The sequence below is a fragment of the Xenopus laevis genome, chromosome 4L (assembly GCF_017654675.1).
Source record: "Xenopus laevis strain J_2021 chromosome 4L, Xenopus_laevis_v10.1, whole genome shotgun sequence".
NCBI classification, from domain to species: domain Eukaryota; kingdom Metazoa; phylum Chordata; class Amphibia; order Anura; family Pipidae; genus Xenopus; species Xenopus laevis.
In genome coordinates, this window is record NC_054377.1 from 103,356,386 (window position 1) to 103,372,828 (window position 16,443).

Here is a 16,443-nt window from a genome sequence, read left to right on the forward strand (position 1 = left end):
GAACGATTCGAACTAAAAATCGTTCGACTATTCGACCATTCGATAATCGAAGTACTGTCTCTTTAAGAAAAACTTCGACCCCCTACTTCGGCAGCTAAAAGCTACCGAAGTCAATGTTATCCTATGGGGAAGGTCCCCATAGGCTTGCCAGCGTTTTTTTGATCGAAGGATATTCCTTCGATCGTTGTATTAAAATCCTTCGAATCGTTCGATTCGAAGGATTTAATCGTTCGATCATAGGATTAGCGCTAAATCGTTCGACTTCGATATTCGAAGTCGAACGATTTTAGTTCCTAGTCGAATATCGAGGGTTAATTAACCCTCGATATTCGACCCTTAGTAAATCTGCCCCTAAGTAATGAAAACAATTCTTGTAAGACAAGACCATCCCTCACAGCACCTTCTAAAAAGTAATCAATTTGTTTCTTAAATAAGTCAGTAGGATTAAATGTAAGCTTTTTATACCGATTTACATCTCCCAACTGTTGGCGTGCTTCATTAATATAAGCTTCTCGATCCAGAATAACAGTGGCTCCGCCTTTATCTGCTGAATGAATAATAATATCATCATATGATTTTAAATCGTTTAAAGCTTTAATTTCCTTTTTTGACATATTATTATTTTTTATATTTCTTTTATAATACACAAAAGCCATGACTATCCTGTAAATTATATCCTTATAAATGGTGAGTTCTGATGTCATCAGTTATAAACGGTGAGTTCTGATGTCATTTCTGTCACATGACTCACCGAAACTTGTGTATTATAATAAATAAAGTACCCCCAGTTGTAAAATATGAGGATATTATAAGTTACCTCGGAGTTTCCTGACCTGTATAAAAACACTCGGCCTTCGGCCTCGTGTTTTTATATGCTCATGAAACTCCTCGGTAACTTATAATATCCTTATATTTTACAAAAGGGGGTACTTTATTCACTATATCATGACTACTTGCTAGTGCTGTGAGGTCATGTCTTACAATACATTCAAACATATCAATACATTTTGGTGTATTCCCCGGAATAAATGTGGATTGTAAACCCAATTTTTTCTTAATTACATCAATTTGTTTATCACTTTTTACATTAATATATTAAAGTGGGCACGTAATTTTAAAGCTCTTATGAATTTAAATAAATCCACCTCCAAATCAAATAATGTCTCAGAGTTTGTAGGAATAAATGACAGTCCTTTACGCAAGACCTGTATTTCACTCTCAGTTAATGTCCTTTGTGAAATATTAACAACAGATTTTACCTCTTGGTCTGTCTCCATGGGAGCTCCTGATTTTTTGATGCGCTGTTCCTCTTCCTCCTCTTGCCCCTCCGGACCCTTCTGGCCCTACGCTCGTAGTTGGGGTACTGGACAAAAAATGCACATCAGATTGTGACGAGGCCTCACCCGATACGCTGCTGCTCATAGGTGATGCACCATGCGACTGTCTAGGGCGACTATTTTCAAATCTGCCCCACTCTCCGCGTTGTTCCCGTCGCTGAAATTTCCAAGTGTACACTAAATCATTAGCATAGTCCTGTGTATCTCTTTTAAACTTACAGATTTTTGTCTGCATCAGCTCATGTTCATATTGAGCGTTCTCTGCTCGAAGTGCCGACATATCATTTTCCAGATCACCCGCAGCTTGTTTCAATTCCTTCTCGGTTGATCCAATCTGTTGTTGCACCTGTTGAATTGCTTGCTGGAGATGACGAACGGTCATTAAATCCATGGAACATTTATTTAAGATCATGTACCATTCTTTCTTATATACTGGATCATCTTTACACAATATTGGGCTCATTGGAACACATAACCCCCTCGGGATCCGTTTCACTTTAAGGTATTCTATCAGCCTTCAGGAAAATTCATTGCCTGCAATATAACAATAAATTTTCCTAAAGGGATTCTTCCTTTCTTCATGAATTGTGGGATACATATAATTCACTATATAAAAATGAATGGGTTCAAGCACTAAAGAGTTAAATTGTATCACATGATAGCTCACATGGTGTTAAAGGTATTTAATGCAATTGTGTTCACTTGATTTTTATTGCACCTGAGGAAGGGGTTGACCCCGAAAGCTTGTGCCAACTCTGCTGGAATAAATGTTCTAAAAGGCAAAGCCCAGTGTCTGGTGTGCTTCCTCCCTATGGGAATTCTTGTCTAACATAATAGTCAGAACACTTTTTATTTAGCACAGCCTATTTTCCCTGTTTTTTTTTTGCATTGAACTGTTCCTTTAAGACCTACCCTTAAATCCATATGCCTCCTCCCCTGTGGATAACACAGCACCCCCCCCAGCACATGATTAAACACCTTAGGGCCCCCTAACAATAATTTTCAAATGCTAACAAACCCCCAAAACAAATACCAGGCTTATGTTTCACAGGCAGAGCAGGGCACACACAGGCAGATTATGGCACACAAAGTGAGCATAGGGAAGGCAGAGTATGGCACACCTAAGGAGAATAGGGCAGGCATAGTATGGCACACACAGGCAGAGTAGGACAGGCAAAGATTATGGCACACATAGGGAGCCTAGGGCAAGCAGAATAGTGCTGGAAACAGGGGAATCTATCAGGACCACTCTAAGATGTACTACATACAGTGACACAGTGCTGGTGCCCTTCCAGCAGTTTGTATGAGTGTGAACAGGTTACAATGTGGGCAGTTTCAGTCTGGGTCTCAGGTGTGAACAGTACAGGGCTTTAGGATGTGAACAATAGAGGTGTCACAAGTACAGTGTCGGACTGGCCCCGTCGGGCCAGTCCCCCGTCCCGATCATACTTGAAAGAAAAAAAGTTTTTTCTAGGTGCCGCACAGCACCAGTTGCGCATGCGCGTGGCACCTTTCAGTGAGGAGCGGCGCCTACACGCAGGCGCGGCGAGCAGCGCCTTCGCGCAAGCGTGCTCAGCGTGTCAGCAGGGGGGTCGGAGGGGGCCCTGGAAATTAGTCCCGGTGGGCCCCGGGCCCCCCAATCTGACCCTGCACAAGTATGAACAATGCAGGGGGGATTACGTGTGTCAATAATACAGGGGATTACAGTCTGAATTTGATTAAACAATTCAGGGGTTAGTTAATCTCTGTAGTGATAACTTTTAAAGTTTACACATGGTAAGCAGACACAGCAGGCAGACTTTGATGTTGGGCCACACAAGGGAACCCTGAAGTAGAACATAGCCTATGATTAAGTGCCCACCAGGCACGAAACGTGTAAGGCAACATATTGAGGTGATTTTCCTTAAATAATTTTAACTGCATCAACTTCTATGTGATATTCGAATTGTGCCAGCTCGTATCTAAAGACAACAGTGTATTCATTAGCTCCCCTAAGCTGAAGGTCTGGGGCATGAGTATCTGGACCCCCATTAACTTTGGTAAGTTAACCCTTGCTACTTTCTCCAATAAATACTTTCTTAATATGATAACTCTGGATATAGTATCCATTGAGGCTGTAACATTTAGAAATGTGAATGATGGGAAGAAAACACAGTGCATGTTGTATATTTACTGTCAATTTTGATATTTACCTCAACTGGTTCAAAAGACAATGTATTTCCAATGTTGCGTGCACTTCCACAGACCAGCAGAAGACGGTGATTAAAAAGAAACTTTATTTCCTCAACACTCCTCCTAACGCATTTCGTGTGATGTCACATATACTTACAGGCATAAATGTTCCAAACAATACACTCCATTAAAAAGTACCAATGTATTTCCTCCTATTGTTAACCCTGTCAGGGAAAATAAAGACCTAATTCCAAATGTACAATTAAATACAAACATTGTTTCAACAATATATTAACATATGCATAGTTCGTTATATAAACCCGTTCTCTTAATCCACTGTTCACATAATTCATTTAGACCTGTTCCTATAATTCTTAGTTCGTATTTAAGTTATGAAGGTGAATCCTCAGGGAATGATGAAGGTGCTTCCGGTGGCTCTCCTGCTCCTCTCTCTGCTTCTTTACAGAAGGAACGTGAAACACACATGATGATGAGTGTGTTCTCCAACTCGGGACTGAAAGAAAAAAATACAAAAGATGTTTCCTGTAGTGTCACACGTACTCATAGGCATAAATGTTCCAAACAATACACTCCATTAAAAAATTCCAGGAGTAAACGTCACATTGACTTATTTCCTCCCACTGTTAACCCTTTCAGGGAAAATAAAGACCTAATTCCAAATGTACAATAAAATACAAACATCGTTTCAACAATATATTAACATATACACAGTTTGTTATATAAACCCGTTCTCTTAATCCATTGTTCACATAATTCATTTAGACCTGTTCCTGCAATTCCTGTGATGTGTGAATTTGTTCGCCAGGCGTGAATTTGTGGCGAATTCCCGTGATTTGCTGGACGCCAGCGCAATTTCGTCCAAAAAAATGGACGCCGGCACCAAAAACGGACGCCAGCATCAAAAATGAGAGGCCGACGCTGTTTCATGAAGTTTTCGCAGCTTTGCGAATTTCGCGCAAATTTTTCAGCAAAACTAAACGGCCCAAATTCGCCCATCACTACTCATTCATTAATCAAACTACTATTTCAGTTGTGGCAATCACATTTTATTCTATTTATCAAACATTTCGCTTCACCACTGCAAAAGAAATTAATTCTATCTCATTACATATGTCTTAAATTCACCACGAAGCCTGCAGATTAAAAAATATCCAATGTTCCCAGTGGAAGTTGAGAAGTTTATTGTGCAATGGAATCAAATTCTAAGTTAATTGATATGTTAATTGAGTATACGAAAAACAAGTTAAGTGAAGTAAAAACTACAGTGAGTACCAAATGAAGGTAAATGAATTCAAAGAGTTAGATGAATTTATGAGTTTAAAACAAATTGCCAAACATAAAATGAAAAAAGAAGAGGATGAAACTGTATTTAGGAAAATAAAGAAATTTACTAAAGATAGAACAGATTACGAGGAAGGGAAAGTATATATAAAAAACCCTGCAAAATCGAGATTCAATAGACATACATTTAATAGAAGTACACCAAAATCTATTTTAAAACATACATATAGTCCTAAGAAAGTACATTTTTTAAGTTATGAAGTTGAATTCTCAGGGAATGATGAAGGTGCTTCCGGTGGCTCTCCTCCTCTTCTCTCTGCTTCTTTACAGAAGGAACGTGAAACACACATGATGAGAGTGTACTCCAACTCGGGACTGAAAGAAAAAAATACAAAAGATGATAAGAGGAGAACAGCTGAGGATTATTGGGAGCCCTACACTAATCGAAATAGAGGAAGACAAGATGAAAGGGATGAGTCCCAAGGGGACAGAAGCAAAGAGAGAATTACTCTTTCAATAAATTTTATTAATTAAGAAAGGGTTAAAAATTAATTAAAAATTAAAAACTGGTTGAAAACCTTTTAATAGTATTATACAGTTAATATTTTTAACACATGGTTAATAGTTTAAATGAAAAAATGATATATTTTAAGTCAATGTAGTAGTTCTATAATTTAATGAACAAAAATTGGTTGCATGGAAGGAAACAACGAATTAATAATTAATAATTAAATATTAATAATTAAATATAAAAAAATGGTAAAAACTGGTTAAAAACTTTTAATAAAAGCATAAAGTTAATAGTTTGAATTAAAAAAAAGGATACATTAGAGTTATTGTAGGAGCCGTAGAACTTTAATGAACAAGAATCGGCTTCAATGAATTTTATTAACTAGAAGCAGGGGAATGTGAAAATCAACAATGTGGAACACCGTTACAGGGGGTAGATGTAACTTCCGGTCGCCGAAAACGGGTGCCGGTCTGGAGCAGCATTAGGCAACATATCTCATGAGGTACAAACGAACGGGTGGCAACCGGGAAAAAATTCTTCCAGAGTGGAACCAAATGTAGGGTAAAAGTTCGTCTTTATTGATCCAAATTAAAACCATGTGCACAAGCGGGCAGGGATAGTAGCTTGACGCGTTTCGTGACTGATACTTCACTTCATCAGAAGCTCAAGCACCTCCCTTCAAAGAGCACATTTATAACCACCACCAATAAAAGAATAGATGCACCAATTAAAACGTCACGGTAAATGCGTGTAAGCCAAATCTTACCATACATATAATAACATGAAAAGAATTGACGGGTATTTCGAGCAACAACCTTAATAAATCAAAAAATCAAAATAATGTTGTAATGATAAAATAAACTATTGTAATAACAAAGAAACTCCAAAATTGCAAAAGTACTTACTGAGAGAAAAATGCCTAATATGTTACAATGTATATCAATAATATAGCCGCTTGTACACATGGTTTTAATTTGGATCAATAAAGACGAACTTTTACCCTACATTTGGTTCCACTCTGGAAGAATTTTTTTAATATAGATGCATTTTATTCCTTCCTCCATAGTTAGATACTGTGATACAAATGTGACATGGTAGGCCATGTATGAATGTGAGTGTGATCAAGTGCATTCAATATGGCTCCTTAGTTGTAAAATGGATGTACTGATATTAGCAGGAGACCAAGGAACAACTGTAGTAGTATTAATAGGAGACCAGGGAACAACTGGAGTTGAGTTATTCAGTCATTAGCAGGAGAACAGGGAATAGTAGGAGTTAAGGTAATAGACTCATAAACATATACAGTAAATATGTTTATTAAGGAGGAAGCTTATTCACATAGTTATAATCAAAATACACAGCAATTATACACAGCAATTATTTTCATTCGCATGGTTATTTCCATTTTCATGGTCATTCTCATGGCCATGTCCTGGGCATGTAGCCATTATTATTATTATATATGTCTATGTGTAATGATCTATTACTTTGTTATTGTACCAATATAAAAAGGAGCTCAGCTGGAGGGGCTTCGGGACTTCATCTACAAGCGGACGTGTTGTGTAGAATAGTTGGTCTTGTAAGGACCATTGGCCGATTGATGTGCTCTGGGAGTCGCTGTATTTGGTTTGGGCCCGGGGTCCCCCAGCTGATGTTCCTCTCAGAAGTCTGCCAAGGGAAGCTCGGCTAGACATTGCGTTGTCTTCAATCGGTATTGTATTACTTTTCTTACAATATATTATTCTTCTTTAATGATGATCAATGTGTGTGTGTTTTATTTCCACCCCTATATTTGATAAGTCTGCTGAGGGAAGTGCTCAGTAAGACATTTAGTTTGTGATAAGTCTGCCAAGGAAACTTGTAGCAAGACAGATACTTATTTACTATAGTGGTATATGCATGAAAGACATCAGTGGCAGGAGTGAGTAATCTTAAAATAACTAAATAAAATGAAAAAATCAGAGACTTTTAAATAAAAACAATGTACTCTAAGATTAAAAATAAATCAAAATAAAACTATATATTCTGAGTCAGTGTTGGGGTTCCTCTCCCCTCTTCCTCCGATCTTTAATGTGAGGTTGCGGAGAGTTGTCGTTATATAGTGAATAATGTACCCCCTACTGTAATTTATAAAGATATTATGTCACCGAGGAGTTATGTGACCATATAGAGGTCACATAACTCCGAGGTGACTACTAATATCTTTATGAATTTAAGTAGGGGGTACATTATGCATCATAATCTACAGTTTTTATGTGCCTTACAATGTAAAGAATGGCTTCACTTACATACTTCTAAATGACACTTACTAGTATTCTATGCTTTTTGCCCCTTCCCTTGCTGATTTTAGTTTTCTCCTTATGTTTCCCTGTAGTTCTTTTTGGAGTTAAAGGACCAGTAACAATTTTTTTTTAAAATTAGTTTGTCCCTAACGAAAAAAAAAAACACCAGTAAACATTTCAGTTTAAATTCACATGGGGGCATATTTACATAGGGTCGAATATCGAGGGTTAATTAACCCTCAACATTCGACCATCGAAGTTAAATCCTTCGACTTCGAATGTCGAAGTCGAAGGATTTAGAGCAAATTGTTCGATTCGAAGGATTTTAATCCATCGATCGAACGATTTTTCTTTCGAATGGTCGAATAGTTGAGCGATTTTTAGTTTGAATCGTTCGATTCGAAGTCGAGGTCGAAGTAGCCCATTTGATGGTCGAAGTAGCCAAAAAAACCATTCGAAAATTCAAAGTTTTTTTCCCTCTATTCCTTCACTCGAGCTAAGTAAATGGGCCCCATAGTCTTTATTAAGAAATAACTCACCAATACTCTGCTTCCGCTCCTTTTCAGAAAAGGCAATCCTGTGAGTTCCATTGTGCGGCACTTGATTTCTCCTCCCTGCCTATCTCCTATAGAAGACAGGGAGGAGAAATCGAGTGCCGCACGATGGATTGTCACCGAATCGCCTTTTCTGAAGAGGAGCGGAAGCAGAGTATCGGTGAGTTATTTCTTAATAAAGACTATGTGAATTTAAACTGAAATGTGTATTGGTGTTTTTTTTTCGATAGGGACAAACGATTTTTTTTTTTTTAAAAAAAATGATGTAACTGCTCCTTTAAGTACCTTTATTTGAATTTCTCTGCCCCTTGTGTTCTTGCTTGCCATGGTTTACAATTGCAGGCTGAGATCGGTGGAGTGGGAGTTGGACTGAGATTGAGACTTGGGATTAAAAGTGGGAGGGGGGAGCGAAACTTGAGACATTGGTGGAAGTGAAGAAACACCATGGAGTGAAGAAGCCTGACAGAGCTGATATGGGGAGCAGGAGGGAAACTTGAAAAGGTGGATGCCCGGAAGGGAGGAGGAGCAAGACTTGCAAGAGGCCGTGGAAAGGGAACCGGAAGACTGCAGTGGCAGCATGTGAGGGGAGAAGCTGCACGGAGTGAACTGTCAGCAGCACGGAGAAAGATCTGTATAGTTAAGTGAAAGCAGGGGCTGAGAGAGAGTGCACCAGCTGGAGTGTGCTAGCGGTGAGCCTGGCAGTCAGAAACGGGAGGGAGACAAAAGTGGAAGGGAAGGCTGCAGAGCAAGAGCAGCAGCAGGAAATGTCTCTGTTATATAAACGGCGCGTTCTGACGCATGAACGCGCCATTTATAAGGATATAATTTACAGTCTGGTCCCATAGGGAAATGACCAGACTGTAGATTATATAGGTATAAATAATGGAGAAACGAAAGTAGCTAATTAATAGTCAACATAGGCGGATGGTGGTTTTTTTGTTTGGGGAGGCTAAAGTTGGCAATACACAGGCTGACTTAAAGCCAGTGTTAGATGAAGCAGGTCCACTGCTGGTCCAGCTATGTGCCCCACAACTACAGCGTGTGAGTGATTTTCCCAAAGAAATCTGTTCTATCTGCAGAAGAATAGCTATATATCTTTTAAGCACTTACTGACAGTCAGACAGCTTATATACTGTGTCAGTCATCTCCAGCACATTAAGCCATAATACAACATATTGTAGTAATTTTTGGTTGAAAAAAAGATGGATGTCCATCAAAGTCAGCCTTTTGACTTAAATGAAACCTGTGTAGCTGCCAGTTGAGTCAAAGGATACAAAGAGATGCAGTGGATACTTACACAACAAGGATTTTATATGCAGTGAGAGGTACTGGGCACTGACTTACCAGACACAATACAGAAATTGTAAGGCAGTGGGTACTGACCCCTCAACACTGTGGACACTTATATGCTAGACACAATTTATCTAATGAGATGCAGGAACATTAGCGTTAGTGATGCAGCCAGGGTAAATTACTTGCCAGTTTCATTTATAATGTCCCTCTGTGCTAATTTCATGTGTTACTAGGGATGGGTGAATTTGACCTGGCCAAATGTCACAGACGCCCATTAAAGTCTATGGGCATCAAAAAAATTTTGACACATGTCGAAATTTTTCTTTTTTTTTGACGCACAACACCTTACAAGTCTATGGGCAACATTTCCGCGCAAAACAAGACGAAAAAATTTGCCCATCCCTAATCTCGTGAAGGGATGGATAATCATCCCTTGCCACCCATAGAGGAAATATTTTCAGAACTCCGAGGAGCAAAATTCTTTTCTACCCTGGATCTTGTTTTCAAAGACTGATGTCTTCTATACTCCATGGCAAACCTGGTGTAGAATGCTACTGGGATGATATAATTGTCTACGCTCCAACTATGGATCGTCATGACAAGTACCTAAATAATGTTCTGAAATGCATTGATTCTGCAGGACTGAAACTGAACCTTTCCAAATGCCACTTCAGACAAACTCAGCTGTAATTAGCGGTGTTAGAGTTGCTTACTGTTGTGTAATAGCTGCATGAGCCTGCTAATAAAACACTGTTATACTCTACTCATCCTCGGCTACAAAAACATAACAACAACTTTCCCTTGTTTGTTATAGTTTATACAGGAGCAGTGGGCAGCTCTATATTGTAGCTCCCACCCTTCCCAGCTATAGTCAGGTGATCCCAGTGGTGGCCAATAAAATGGCAACCATGTTTGGGGGTTTTAGGGGGTTATTTACTAAGCTCTGAATACTCGAAATTCCCCGAAAACCGAAAACTTTTTGTGTTAAAATAGGCTTTTAAAAAAATCACTAATTTTTTGGAATTTATTAAACCCTGAGGGCTAAAAAGCCAGAATATAAAAACACGGCATCTCATACCTGTCGAGGTTGCATAAAAGTCAAAGGGAACAGTCCCATTGATTTTTGGTTGTGTCAGCAATTTCACAATGTTATCGGAGCTTCCGGGTGAAAAATTCGGAGTTTTCTGGAAAAATTCACGAAAAAATCATGAAAATCTGAGCTTTTTCCGCAAAGTTGACTTTCGGGAGAGTTAAATAATAAATAAGCATTAAAAACCAGAGTGGCTTAGATTGGAGTTTGTAGCAGCCGATATTGAGATAAATTCTGACCTTGATAAATAATGAAAGCAGCATGTAAGTTGCAGGTAAAACTTGTGTAAAATGTAAAATGCATGAATAGAATTCTTAATGAATCAGCTAAAAATTGAGCGTAGGACTGGCCAGATATGGGATGACTGACGTAGTTGGCCAGCTTAAATATATTGCAATATATGGACAAACAATCCCTGGTAAGGCATTTTTTTTAGTAGTTGTATGCACAAAATGTCTCAATGTCTTTAATATATTGTTTATGGGTTGACAAACAAGGGAAAGTTGTGCTCACCACTAATTTTTAAAACCATTAGGTGGTGGTGCAATGAGGCTGTGACCACAAAATACATATAGACAAATTTGTCCATATATAGTGAATAAAGTACCCCCTCTTGTAAAATATAAGGATATTATAAGTTACCGAGGAGTTTCATGACCATATAAAAACACGAGGCCGAAGGCCGAGTGTTTTTATACAGGTCATGGAACTCCGAGGTAACTTCTAATATCCTCATATTTTACAACTGGGGGTACTTTATTTATTATAATACACAAGTTTCAATGAGTCATTTGACAGAAATGACATCAGAACTCACCGTTTATAACTGATGACATCAGAACTCACCGTTTATAAGGATATAATTTACAGGATATTCATGGCTTTTGTGTATTATATACATATAAATACACTAATCATCACTCATCACTAATTTTTAAACAATTAAGCTGGGGCACAATGAGTCTGTGACCACAAAATTTATACAGACAAATACAAGAGTCCTCTGCACTCAAACCATTAACAATATATTTAGGACATTGAAACAGTTTATGACTTAAGCTACTAAAATATGCCTTACCCTTTAAACAAAACAGGGATTGCTTTGTTTAAAGGGTAAGGCATTTTTTAGTAGCTGTATGCACAAAATGTCTTAAGGTCTTCAATAGATTGATAATGGGGTGAGTGCAGAGGACGTCTTGTATTTGTCTATATATTCATGTACACTATATCAGTCAGGGTCAACTGATTTTGCTAGCAGTACAAATCGTCTTGTACCAAGAAGGGACCAGATCATTTGGAGAATTTGAAATTCCTCCTATGGATGGTCTTTTCCTTCCTGCAAATCCAGTAAATATTATTACTGGAAGTGGGCATATATCTGTTAAGTTGTATTTAACTAAATACAGGTATTTAATATTTTTTAAAGCCTTATGCCCATCCAAATACATTAATGTGAAATTGCAGTTTACCCAAACTATTCTTTACTTTAAACTTCATGATATTAACAGTTATACACTGCTAATAACATACATTTGTAACAGGAGTGCCCCTACTGTTATGTCTGGGCAGGAGATTCCACTTTATCAGTAATTTAAAGGATAATACTAGGATAGGAGTAGTGTCAGATGAGAATTAACAGAATTGAGTGCTCAGCCCATTGGACCCTGTGGTCTTCCCTGCCGTTATTATCTTTATAATATGTATGTTTTCTCCCTTCTTTAAAGGCAATGCTTAGAATTAACCATTCTATGTCATAAATGTTAACAAAAAAGGTGAACCACCCATTTAAAGGATATGGGGATAATTCCAATTTACTCTTCCCAACTGGTACACCTGTTCCATTTCTGTAGAAGTGACTTAATCTGTATGAGGGGAAAACAATTATGTTTATGTAGTTGGAAAATGATCTAGCAAGATGTATACCCAGAAACTTTAGTCATTGCTTCTTCAATTTAAATTTCAGGATTCCTGCTTTTTTGTAATGATAAGGATTATGTTTTATCAATATTTGTATATCCTGAAACTTTGTAATACTGTGTCAGTAAATTATGGGATTTATTTAACTTTCACTAACAACGAGACCACAAACTCTTGCTTTCCTAGGGCCTCTACTCTCTTTATGGCATTTGATGGCTTTTAAGTGTTCATTGCTTTATGCATATGAAATGGGGTGAGAATTGACATCCTTACCTGCTGCCATTTAATATAAGCAGATTTGTGGTACCAATCAATCTGAGAGCAGCAGTAGGAATTGACTATAATTTTGGCTGCCAGGAAGGGCTACCCAGAGTCTATTTGTTGGAGTAGGTAAAACATATAGCTCCAATCTAGATGGTCAAATGCCTTTTCTCAAGCCTAAAGACATTGACATCCATTGATGAAATATATCAAAGGTAGGGGTAGGGGTTTGTTTGTACAGAGGGCTTATCACTGTACTTTTGATTTGTTTTCATTGTGCTCAGAAGAACTGGAAGTAGACGGTGACTTTAATTATAGTTTCAGATTTTGCCCTGTTTAGTGCATGTATTTTTAAAATGTTTTTTCACAGCATTATACATTAAATCAGTGTGTATAGTACACATGCAAGAAACAACAAAAACCAAAACAAGAGTTAATCTATCCACCTATCTTTCCTTAAGTAGGTCATTCAGTTTTTTTCCTCAAAGGTCCAGTCAATTGTAAATTTCTTGGAGATAAAAAGAGATATTCAAATTAAATCAGAAATAAAAAAAAACAATGTTATGACATTCTAAGGGTCTTCAACAACATATCCTTTCTAACAACCCAGAAATTTGAATTCATGTAAGCAACACATCTCACAAAGCTTCCAGACCCATGCAAGAGGAAAAAATCTTTCAGCTACATACAATCTCTGAAAGCTTTCATTCATTATTTAGTGAAATTGTTTATCAAGCTAGTGTCTAGAAAAAAACATTAAAGATATAAAATGAAACATATGTAACACACACAATACATATTTAAGCCCTGGGTAGGACATACCTGGTGTTGGTCCGTTTAAAGGGATCCTGTCATCAGAAAAACATGTTTTTTTCAAAAGGCATCAGTTAATAGTGCTACTCCAGCAGACTTCTGCACTGAAATCCATTTCTCAAAAGAGCAATATATATATATATATATATATATATATATGCAATTTTGAAATCTGACATGGGTCTAGAAATTTTGTCAATTTCCCAGCTGCCCCTGGTCATGTGACTTGTGCCTGCACTTTAGGAAAGAAATGCTTTCTGGCAGGCTGCTGTTTTTCCTTCTCAATGTAACTGAATGTGTCTCAGTGGGACATGGGTTTTTACTATTGAGTGCTGTTCTTAGATCTACCAGGCAGCTGTTATCTTGTGTTAGGGAGCTGCTATCTGGTTACCTTCCCATTGTTCTTTTGTTTGGCTGCTGGGGGAGGGGTGATATCACTCCAACTTGCAGTACAGCAGTAAAGAGTGATTGAAGTTTATCAGAGCACAAGTCACATGACTTGGGGCAGCTGGGAAATTGACAATATGTCTAGCCCCATGTCAGATTTCAAAATTGAATATAAAAAAATCTGTTTGCTCTTTTGAGAAATGGATTTCAGTGCAGAATAATAGTGCAGCACTGTTAACTGATTCATTCCCATGACAGTATCCCTTTAATGCCTCAGATGACAATAGGCACAAGTTAAACTAGCAATAACTAGGGAACATAAGTTTGTAGGGAGACCTTTCTATTGTTCCAGTGCAAAATTGCTGAATTTATTTTTGATTGTCCAACATAAATTTTCCATCAGAATGAGTCACAGAGGGCAAAACTTGGGGAAACAATGACTGGAAATACAGCCATTCCTCGGATAGAGTTGCCACTATTTTTGCAATTCCTGCCTCAAATGAGTCAGCCAGAAAAAAGTATTAAGCTGGTCGTACATGCCCAGATTTCAGAAGGCAGTTTGACAAATTTTTATCGTACTACCCAACCATCTGGTCAGGAGGCCATTCAAAATCTCTTTTGGTCAAACGAAAGGAAATGGAGACACAGTTTTGCAATGGAACAATAGAAAGTTTTCCCTACATACTTATGGTTCCTAGTGTGATACTATAAACCCTATACTACAAGAACGACTCTCTGTCTCTGCCCCACCATAAACACAAAGTTACACTTCATGTTCCCCATAGATTGGCAGGAATTATAAGCACAAAGAGAATAACTAGCAGGCAAATGTGCTTTGCTAATCTAAGAAACTGATCGTGCATACTCATTTATGTATGTGTTCATGTACATTTTATGTATATCTTTATTTGGCATGCACAGCTGTCAAACAGCATGATCTACATTGTAACATTGGCGATGAAAGCCAAACTGATAATACTGTGCTAGGGGATTTTTCGGTGCTTACTTTTGAAGTCTACATTTTTAACTAGGCGTGAATGCATGCCAGAAATAAAATGTTGAACAAGTTTTGATTTGTAGTTTTTGATCTGTATCTGTCTGTCTAAGGATACAGGTCAACACGTTATTCAAATGATAAGTGGTAATTTATATAATTGTGGAAAAAGGGATTAGCAGTAATAGATGATGCAATGATACACTATTAGTATACCGTGTTATGCTTGACTGTGCCAATAAAATGTTATTTGGCTGCAACAGTTGTATTTTTTATAATGATTGTTCCCCTAGGAATGAGCTGTTTGAAAGATGTGCAAGTGAGAGGGAGGATACCTATGTAACTCCCCTGCCTACCCTTAAATTGATGCTGACACTAAAAACTTACATTAAAAGTTGCCTATAGGTCATGTTGATCGTTTTTCGCTGATAGTTCTGCTATTGTAAGTAATTGTTACTTGAAGTTCCTAAACCTAACTGTTCTGCCAGCCTGACTGTCCCTTCTTCTTTTCAAAACTTTTTTATTGGTTTACAACATTATATTCAAGTACATTGTGAAGTAACCATTTTTCTTGTTTTTTTCTTTTTCAGATAACAGGCGTTCACCTACACAGAGGGAAGCACCAGCATTACAATCAGTTACAGTAAAAGATGATGTACCATTTTTATATCGCATACCAATAAAGATTTTAACTAACAAACAAAACAGTCTACAGCTGAGTTTTTCTCCATGGTCATATATCACGTTCTCCTGAAATAGTGCTAAATAAGAGTAAGTCATAGCCATATAGGCTTCAACTCGATCTAATGTGCTTAATCAGGTTGGGAAGTAAGCTACACACATATAGGAAAAATTTCTCAGTTATATGTCGATATTACATATTAGTATAAGATATCCAAGGCGTCCAGATCTTGGTATAAATAGTATAGTTATCAGTTGTTATACTTAACATTCTTTCATTAGACTGTCCCTTCTTAACTGGTCAGTTACAGTTTCTAATGCTAAGACTCCTGCTGCATAAATATGACAGTCCCCTCATAGAGGAACAGGGTAATAAGCAGTGTTTGTCTGTCCCCTTATATTCTCAGGACCAGTGGTTCAGACTGTTGATACAATGTAAGACAAGGCAGCTGATTAACAGACCAGTCTTTGCTGGGGAACTATGACTTTTGCAACATTGTTTAAAAAGTAACAACCAGGAGTTAAGCAAATTCTGCTTTCAATAGCCATTGTTTTTACAAATAATTTCAAAAGCAGTGAATAAATGTATATTGCAAAGTTGCTTAGAATAATGTTTTCTTTAATTAGGCAATTTTTATTTCAGGATTGATTTGACCTTTAAATAGCTGAAGGTAAAACATATTAATAGTGTATAGGGTGATGCTGCCATTTGAAAGAGAAAACTACTTATAACCTGCATATTAGCTCTGTATCCTAAACTTTAATTGTTTAAAAATTGATAATGCCTTTTATGCCTATTGACTTTATAGCTTGTAGAGATGTACGCAAATATTATTGTGCAATGTTCCT